Genomic DNA, 9,543 nt, shown 5'->3' on the forward strand with positions numbered 1-9,543 from the left:
TTATGCACATTTCTTTGTTTACTTGCCTGATCACTGCAGCAGTGAAACAACTAAAACTAGAAACTGTTTGCCGAAATTAAAAAGGAGCAAATTTTGACTAACTGTCAAAAGATTCAACAAGATATTTAAGAAAATAATCTCTAAACTCAGAATTCAATGAGGAAAAGATATATATATATTTTTGCTTTAACAACTTTTCAGACCTTCTAGCAACTTTTTTCCAAAAGCACAAACATTTCTACTGTGTAAATAAACATTAAGCTGCAACTAAAAGGCAAATTAAACTGCAGTAGCCTCCATTCAACCCAAAGAGGGCAGCACTGAGACGGTTTTAGATTATTATTATTTTATTACATAAAAATGTCAACATTTGCACAGAAACATAGATATGGAGCCATAAATGACAAATTCAGACATTTTGTCTTATAAAAAGTTGATTTAGGTTTTAGTTGAGGTTCGTTGGAGAACGATCCAGATTTCACCACCGAGTTTCACTCTGAGTGGCACAAAATCAAGTTTTGGACAAATTAAAAACTGGCTGCAACTCAGATTGTCTTGATATTCAAATTGATTTCACAATCTGAAAGTTGTGATGTTCACTAAAACCTGCCAGTGAGACTTGAACATGAGCTCCAGAATATTTACAGTTTCCTCTGAAGGAACAAAGACACAAAGAGAAATTCATCTCTATTGCACGATTTGAAACATCTCCACTCGTAGTGTAAACGTTTACTCATAAGTTGCACCTGCAGTTGCCTCGTTTGGATCAGGTTCTCCAAACTGTTGACATTTGGGCCGTAAAAGTCAAGTTGAAACTTCCAGGGGCCACAACATCTTGAGTATTTTAATCAGTTTTGTTTTTGCTAGATTTACTAAATGATCTGAATTTTAGTAAAAGCCACTGGATGTTTTTGTACCTGTTGAATTCTGTGTGTTGGACTTTCACATTTTCCATTTTAAGATTTTAATTGTATCACTTTTTAAACAACATGGCATCAGTAAAAACTTCAATCTTCAAGGGTTTCCAAAAATTGTTCTGAGGGCCACAAATGGCCCCCGAGCCGCACGTTGGACACCCCGGTTCTGATTCTGTTCTTGTTGTGACGATGTGAAGAGTCTTTAAAGTGGCCTGTCCAGTAATCTCTGTCACAGCAGCGGCCATGTTTGTGTGCAGATCACTGCTCCCTGCTGCCCTCTGGTGGCGACTCCAGCTCATAGTAGCTTCTCTCCAGCATGTCCTTGAGGTCTTTGAAGGTCGGCCTGTCCTCCGGCTGGTCCTGCCAGCAGTTCAGCATGATGCTGTGGACGAAGCCGGGGCATTTGCTCGGTGCCTCCATGCGGTAGCCGCTCTTGACTTTGTTGTAAACTTCGCGGTTGTTGAAGCCTGGAGGAAGAGCGAGAAAGAGAAGGAAGGAGAAAACAGAAGTGGTGAAGATATCTGACGTTTTTGCTCGTCTAATTGCAGCAGAGCCTGAAAATAAACCTCTTACAGCAGCAGTGTGGTTTATTTGCGCAGCAACAAGGTGCTTCACATCATTACAGAAACACCAAACAGTCACAAATTTGACATTTCTTCAAATACTCTAGATTTAGTTTGTCAAAATTTTATTTATTCTTTAAATTCTTTTTGTTGAGTCAAAAAATTTGACTCAGAGTCTTTTTTGTCCAATGAATTAAGAAAATGTATTTTCCAAATGTGCAATTATATGGTTAATGGAAACGCAACTCATGTCAGGCCTGCAGAACTGGGCAGAGTCTCTGGTTTTAGTCAGAACTCCTGCAGCAGCAGCGATCTGAATCTTCTGACTGACTTTCAGTCACACCTTTAAGTGGCTGCTGCACTGATCAATGGGACTCGAGATAAAAGCCAGGATGAGTTTCTCTGATCCTGGAAATGTTCTGCAGGTGACAGAAGGCCGACTTTGGAACTGTCTTTATGTGGCTCTGAATGTTCGGGTCAGAGTTCACCCTGATCTCTAGTTTCTAACCGAAGCTGCATGAAACCTGCCATGTTTTATATTTCATGTGACAAGCACGTATTTTGAGTTAATGTTAGTTGTGAAACTGCAGAACGGATGCAGCTTGTATTTCTTCACTCAAACATGCGATAACTTTTAACCACAGCAGCCGCTGAAATCAACTCCACAGGTTCCCAGAGGTCAAAGTTTCTCCACTAACCCTCTTCTGCTGAAACATCAAAACTCATTTTAAAGCTTCAGAGGACTGCACCACAAACTGCCAGAGGAAAATGATTTACCAGAATAAAAAGCAGTAAATTAGTGCAGAGGTCTGAGTTTCAGAAAACTTTTCAGGGTTTGGTGTGAGCTGTGAGTGACGAATGAGAAGATAAACAGCAGAACATATTCAAACAGAATTACAGCCACATAGAGAACAATGACTAAATTATTGTGAAAAATGGAAAGATTTACATTTTGAAACCATTTGCATAATAATCAAAGTTAATCCTTTAAAGATCAGTGAAACTTCAACTTCTGAAGATTTAAACTGAGACTGAAAAACATTTTAAATACCCAAAATAAATAAACAAAACAGCTAAAAATAACAGATATTTTCTGTAAAACATAATTTAATCATGACAGGAGACACAGCTAACTCCTTCCTTTTAGCAAAGATTTTTATTAGTCAATTAAGCTAAGAGTCTAAAACGCTCATAAGTTTTTTTTATTTGTAGCTGGAAAAACTTTGTCAGATGATTTAGGTTTTAAATTTGTTCTAAGTAACTTTTAAATAAATGTTTTATGTCGTTGTTCAAACTGTCACTTTGTCCTGACAGCAGGACACGAGACGGATGATCTGTGGAAAAAAAACCACGCTGTGGTTCTACTGCCATCTGCAGAAATACTCCGCTCCTGGTTAGAAACAACCAATCAGCGCTGTCAACCATGCTCATGTAAGCGCAACTTCCTTGCGCTTACAAAGACGGAGTGGCATATTTATGTCCGTAGATATGAAAAGCATGTTGCTGAACTGACCTGGGTATGGGACACTTCCATAGGTCATGATCTCATAGAGCAAAACCCCAAAAGACCAAACGTCTGACTTGATGGAGAACTTCCCGTGGCTGATGGCTTCAGGCGCCGACCATTTGTAGGGAATCTTCTTCTCTTCCGAGATGTAAAACGGCTCCTGGACCAAAAACATTTGGTTGGTTCAATTCAAACCAACCAACAAAACAGAACTTCCTGTCGACCAACGCACCTTGACGAGTCGTGCCAGCCCAAAGTCGGCCACCTTGCAGATGTAGTCTTCTCCTACTAAACATTTCGAGCTGCCAGGTCTCTGTGGATGCTCTTCTGCTCTTCCAGGTACGACATCCCATCAGCCACCTGGGTGGCCATGTCAATCAGAGACGCAGCGTCTTGATTTTGTCCTTCTTTCCCTGAAACCAAAGGTTGGTAATCTGGGTTTGATACTCTTCCAGAGATCCCAGGAACCTTCAACTCTTTAAAATAAAGTTCCTGGATCCCAGACAGGCTCACCTCTAAGGAACTGCAGCAGGCTGCCTTTCTCCATCAGCTCTGATGATGTTAAACGGCGACGATTCGGTGCAAATGGCGAACAGGGAGATCAGGTGGCGATGCTGCAGCCTCTTCAGATTTCAACTTCCCTGTGAAACTCTGTGTTGTCTACAGAGTCTGGTGGAAAACAGATATAAACAGCCAGAGAGCAAAACTATCCTCTGGATTTAGTTTTGTTCTTCCTGGAAGTTAAAACAATCTGTTGCCATGTCAAAAACTTGCAAAATGCCTCCTTTGTTTGTTTATTAATACATAAATAAAAAACTTTTAGCATCATTTAACACAAACCAGTAACTTTCTCTCTGAGTTTCTGTCATTTCTGGTTTTGCTTCATATTAAAAGTAGCTGACTTTTTTTTTTTTTTTGTTTCTTTCGCTTCAAAATGAAACCATAAAAATGAAAAATCTGATGTTTTTTTTGTTTTAAAACTAATTAGAAAATAGAAATGCCAAAACTACACAGTTTGTATTTTTTCATAAATTAAAATTTATAGTTCTATTTATAAAGTGAAATAATCTCTTCCATCACTTCTGGTATCGCTTCTATTAAAAAACATTTTATTTTAGGTTTAATAGTTAAATCAAAGCTCAAACTGCAAATTTCTTATTATTTTTATGTTTTTTTTCATTCAAGTATTAAAAGCAGAAAAACACAAAAAAAATATTTTAGTTATTTTGCAAAACTATTTTCATTTTGAAATGTTTTTTGAAAAACCAAATAAACAGATTATTTTTAGCCATTTTGTTTCTATTTTCTAAACCCCCTGGTTTTTTTAGTTTCAACAGCAAAACAAGAACTTGGATCTTTTTCTATAATTTTTGCAATAATTTTGCATTTATAATTCATGTTTATCATCAACATTAATCAGAAAAGGGATTCCACAAGGATCAATACTTGGTCTCTTCCCTTACGTTGCATATCTGTCTAATAATCTCTCTGGATGTGGGATTATTTGGATTTGAGTGGAAGGTGATTATCTCACACCAGCACTTAGATGATCCGTCATTGTGATTCAAAACACTAAATATTGATATTAAAGTCGGTGAACTGGCAATTTGCCTTTCTGGGCTCGTCCCTCAGAAAAATGGCTGTGAAATCAAACAAGTATCAAAAATAATCTGGATCTGATTTTATTGATTTGGGAGGAGAATTGATCAGAGTTGGTCAATTTCTGGGTGAAAAGTCACATTTGGGCAAAAGTAGTGATTTTGGTGCTGTTGTTGTGAACGCAGCCTAACCGATTTCAGAGGCCCTTTGAATCCCTTCACCACCTTTTCCTGAAAGCAGCCTTCAGTCTCCAGGTTTGGGTGACGACGTACCCATTTTTCAGGACCTTTATGGCGACGTTGATGTGGTTCTTCCAGCGACCGCGGAACACCTGCGAGAAGCAGCCGTTGCCGAGTTGGTTCTCGATGGTGAACTCGCTTTTTCGGGAGAACCCAATCATCCAGCAGGTGGTTTGATATCCTCAATGTTTGGCTTTTTCTGGCACCGGAAACAGATGTTTTTAGGAGACATTTATGTCTGCGGGGGAATGCTTTCGTTTCTCCTTTTTACCTTGTTGCACGGACTCCCCAGAGAGTCGATGTCGTTGAGGCTGTGTTGGCAGTAATAGGTCACCAGGTCAGCCAGAGAGCTGAACCTGTGAGTCTGCTCCACATAAAAACTCCCATCGTTATGTGGGATGCGAAGTGGCGGACTGCATTGTTGGATTTCACTGCAGAAGAATTTACACACGATGAGACTGAAGCAGAAGTGGAAAGAGTCGAAAAGTCTGAAAAACAGGATGTGAAAACTACAAGTCTGGTCTAAAAAAGGTCAGATGAGGCCGCAGTGCAGTGTGTGAGCGGCGCTAACTTAAGAGCTAGCTGCGCTAACCATAAGCACTAATTGTAAACATTAGTTCCACTAATGCTAAAGCACTACACCAACATGATATTTACCAGAAGCTAATGCTAATATCAACCTTTGAGCACCAATTTCATTTTGACATAATAACTTCCTTAAATATGTAATTTTATGTTTATGTTGCTCTTTACTGTCTGTATGTTAGTTTGAAATAAAGTTATTAGGGAGAAAAGAGAGAGGACAAGAAGAGAGGAAACATCTGTACCCACTTCAAAATAAGAGCATATAAGCATCTAATTGCTTGATAGTTGATATCCAAAACTTCAACACAGATGTTGAACTTTACTCAACTGAAAGTTTCACAAAACTTTAGAATTTATTCAGAAAAGTAATTCAGGGGAAGCTAAATGTGCTAATGCTAATGTTAACAAAAGTACTAAAGCATTAATCAAAAACATTTCTATCATCAGAATTGTGAAAGGTTGATAATCAAAACTAATAATTGATTCAACTGAAAGCTTAGAAAGCATCCAAGTAAATCAGCACTTTTAATTTATCTGGAAAGAGCATCAACCAGATAGCAGCTAAGCTAATGTTCAATTGCTAACCCAACATAAAACAGGAAGTCAGCTGTAAAAACTAAAAGCCCGGCTTTTCTTTCTTGCCTGAAGAACGTATCCGATGCTGTCCCTCTCGCTTTTCCGAACCAGGAAAGAGGCGTCCTGGTTCGCTGGCTCCATCAGGATGTTTTGGGCTTCGAAGCGACTCATCGTCCCGAAGAACCATCTGGATGGAGACGAAACCGGGTTCAGAGTTCTTCACTACATTAAAATGTATTATTGGCACGAAAATGGTGTCAAAGCAACAATTTTATTATCGCAATAATTACTGCCAATGTTTATCTGCAGCTAAACATTAGTTTCAGTCAGTTTATTGATGCTAACTTTCTGATTCTAACTTAATGATGCTAACTTAATGATGCTAACTTTCTGATGCTAACTAAACAGTGTGGGGCTGATTTAACACTGGACTTGGAGATCATGTTAAATATCCAAAATAAAGGAACAAAAACAGAAAAAACAAATAAATTAATTATGAAGTCTCTGTAAACAGCTGGCTGAGACCAAAACACCAGACTGAAAACTTTTATCCTGCAGCTGTTGGTTTAAAAAAATCATGCATTTATTTAATTTATCATGAGATTAATTGATTTATGTCTTATTGTGACAGGGTTACTGACAATCGCCTTGTCAAGATTAGTCTGATTAATCGTTCAGCTGCAGAATAAACATTATCAGAAACATCTGTCCACTAACTAAAACTTTTAGTTTTTCTGTAGAGCTGATATTTTCTAAATGCAATTTTTTTTTTTATCGTTAATTAAAATGTTAAACTGTAAAATTTCTGCCGGCTTGAAGATTCTTTCAATCATCTGAAACACGTTTTTAGCACAAACTAAACATTAACAACCAGTTCACAAAGTTTCTGAACCTTTTCCAGGAACGCTGATTACAATCGGGTCAATTCTGGAGCCGTAAACGGAGACGAGCGATACCGACGTGAAACAAACCCGGTGTCCGTCACTCATCAGACTGGAATCACACTGGTATGAAAGGCATGACAGGCATTTTTTACAGTTTCAACAGGAGGTTCAGTTAAAGTTTCTGCTCTAATGTCTGAAACATTTAGGTCACATTTTAATCAGCTCTGAAACACTGCAAGGTTCTGAAAAGGCCAAATTAGCAAGCAATTATGATTTAAAGTTAATTAAGCACCAAAAATAATGTTGAACATGAAAACACTTTCTGATTGTCAGGTTGGAGAGCTGTAGCCACGGGAAAGTTGAGTGGAAGGAAAAAGTGAGTAAAAAAAGAGAGTGTCCAAAACTATCAGTTTTGAAAGTAGTTTTGGACATTTTAGGTTAGATTTGATCAATCAGAATCCAAACATTCTGATTTCAGTTGCCTTCGTTGTCTGAATCACACAGCTAAACTACTTCCTTATTACAGGAATCTCTCATTTTATGATAGGGAACTAGGAGCCAGATCAGTTTCAGGACTTTGCCTTTGGTACAGGGTGCTGGTTATTAATTAACTGCCTTGCAGTCCCATCATGCTTTGCTCTGGGAGAGAAGGTGACAGCGACGTGACACTAGAAAGGACTTAAAACTTTTCCTCAGATTCATTCAGGCCTGGATGTTTTCTCTTCGCAAAGAGGCAGGATGTGGAAAAACAGAGGAGAAAATGTCCGCAAATAATCTGAAATTTTTATATTAATCTTAGAAATTTTCTAGAAAAACAAGAAAACGTCAAAAGTCAAACAAATTCTTTTGAAACTCAGAAAATTTCAAACTGTTATTTGAAATTTCCCTCAAGTTTTTTTCAAGCAAATTTTTTACTTTTGAAAGTCAGAAATGTTCTTGTTTTTCTAGAAAGAATTTTCAGACTTTGAAAAGTCAAAAGTTTACTATAAAATTCTGAAGTTTTGAGATTAACATAAAAAATTAGAAAAAAACAAGAACATTTCTGAGTTTAAAAGCCAAACTAATCCTTTCTTTTCTTTTCTGAAAAAATAAGTTTTTGACTTTTGAAATTCAGACATTTTCTTGGATTTTCTTTCCAGAATATTCCTGAAATTAATCTCAAAAATCTCAGTTTTTTTCTTTGCAAACTTCAACTTTTCAAACTCAGAAAGTTGAAAAGTGAGGTTTTCGACTTTCTGAGGAAACATCAGAGGAACGACTAGAATAAATATTTCTGAGCTGTAAAGTTGTTTCCCTCTAAATGAACGAATGAATGATGAATGAATGAATGAATGAATGAATGTTATGAACGTTATGAAACCTGAAGTGAAGCCGCTTTAGATTAATAGGAAAGGATCCACATATCGATGCTCAATTAAATTACTGCTTTGCAGGTTTCAGCTCAGTTCCAGATTTTTTAATCTGATGATGAATTATGATCAGATTAATTAGGCTTGTTTTGAACAGATAATAAAGAAAATCCATTGTTATTATCCTGAATGCTAAAGGGAGAGTTGGGTGAGACGAGTTACTTTTTTGGAAACGTATTTTACTGTGCTGACCTTTGACCTTTTTGTTGTTTTGTTTGTATTTCCTTCTGATTCTGCCTTGTTGCTGAAAATGAGCGACTTAAATAAAATGACCTTAACTTATACTCATACTTTCACTAGAGTCATTTTATTTTGAAGTATTTCTGCTCTTTATATTTGGTCCCTGATTATTAATTTTAAGACACATTCTGGCTGTTTTTGTTCAGATTAATTAATTTTTAACTGAAGAAATTGATTTGGAAATGTTTCTTTTGCAATTATGTCATTTATGTGAATTATTTTTTGTTGTCTAAAATACCAAATGTCCACATAACATTTGATTTTTTCTGTAATTGTTAGATATCAAAATCCTGACGTTCTGGTCAGTTTGCAGTGAATTAGGCGCCGTTTGGGCGCCGTTTCAGAGGGGGCGCCAGAAAAAAGTAGGATGTTTTTCCTAAAAGGTATTTTATGTATTTATCAGCAGATGAAACCATCAGAAAGTCGCTGAATTGACCTGAGTGAAGTTTTTACCGGGACCATTTGTTGGACAGCTGCAGTTTGTTCCGGTCCAACTCAGCTGTAAACGTCCCGCGGGATGTGGAAAGTACTCACGGCTCCATCTGCAGGGACTCCGCTCTGGCCAGGTAGTTGTGCGGAACGATGCCGGTTCCCAGGATGCGCCCGTTCCTCTCGATCTTCCTGGCCGTCCACCAGTCCCCGCTGCGGCTCAGGACCTCCAGCAGGTCCCCACCTGGAAGGACAGCTCGTCCCGGTGCCGGGCCTCGAACGGCCAGATCCCGGTGTAGATGGCGCTTTCCGACGGCCGGTCCGGCCGGTCCGGCGGCGGCGGCGGGCTGACCTCGGGTCTCCTCCCGTCAGCATCCGCCCTGTCCTTCCCGTCTCCCTGGTTCGGTTTCACCGGGAGGAGCCGCCGCAGACACGCCGGCAGACAGTCACACATCGCTGCAGAGGAACCGGCCCGGAGCCGCTCGGCGCCCCGTGACGCTGCGCACCTGGCGGACAGGTAAACAGAAACTCCTCGGAATGCGTCGCTGTGCCGGTTTGGTCGGTCCTGAGTGATTCTGAGAACTTCCTTTAAGGG

At 38.9% G+C, this 9,543-nt stretch overlaps 1 pseudogene; it reads right to left on the bottom strand.

Moving 5' to 3' along the window:
• Nucleotides 1-368: 368 nt before the first annotated feature.
• Nucleotides 369-9,402, bottom strand: LOC129356258 (protein-tyrosine kinase 6-like; annotated as a pseudogene).
• Nucleotides 9,403-9,543: the final 141 nt, after the last annotated feature.

The sequence above is a fragment of the Poeciliopsis prolifica genome, unplaced genomic scaffold, assembly GCF_027474105.1.
Source record: "Poeciliopsis prolifica strain line A6 unplaced genomic scaffold, Auburn_PproV2 SCAFFOLD162, whole genome shotgun sequence".
Classification (NCBI taxonomy): domain Eukaryota; kingdom Metazoa; phylum Chordata; class Actinopteri; order Cyprinodontiformes; family Poeciliidae; genus Poeciliopsis; species Poeciliopsis prolifica.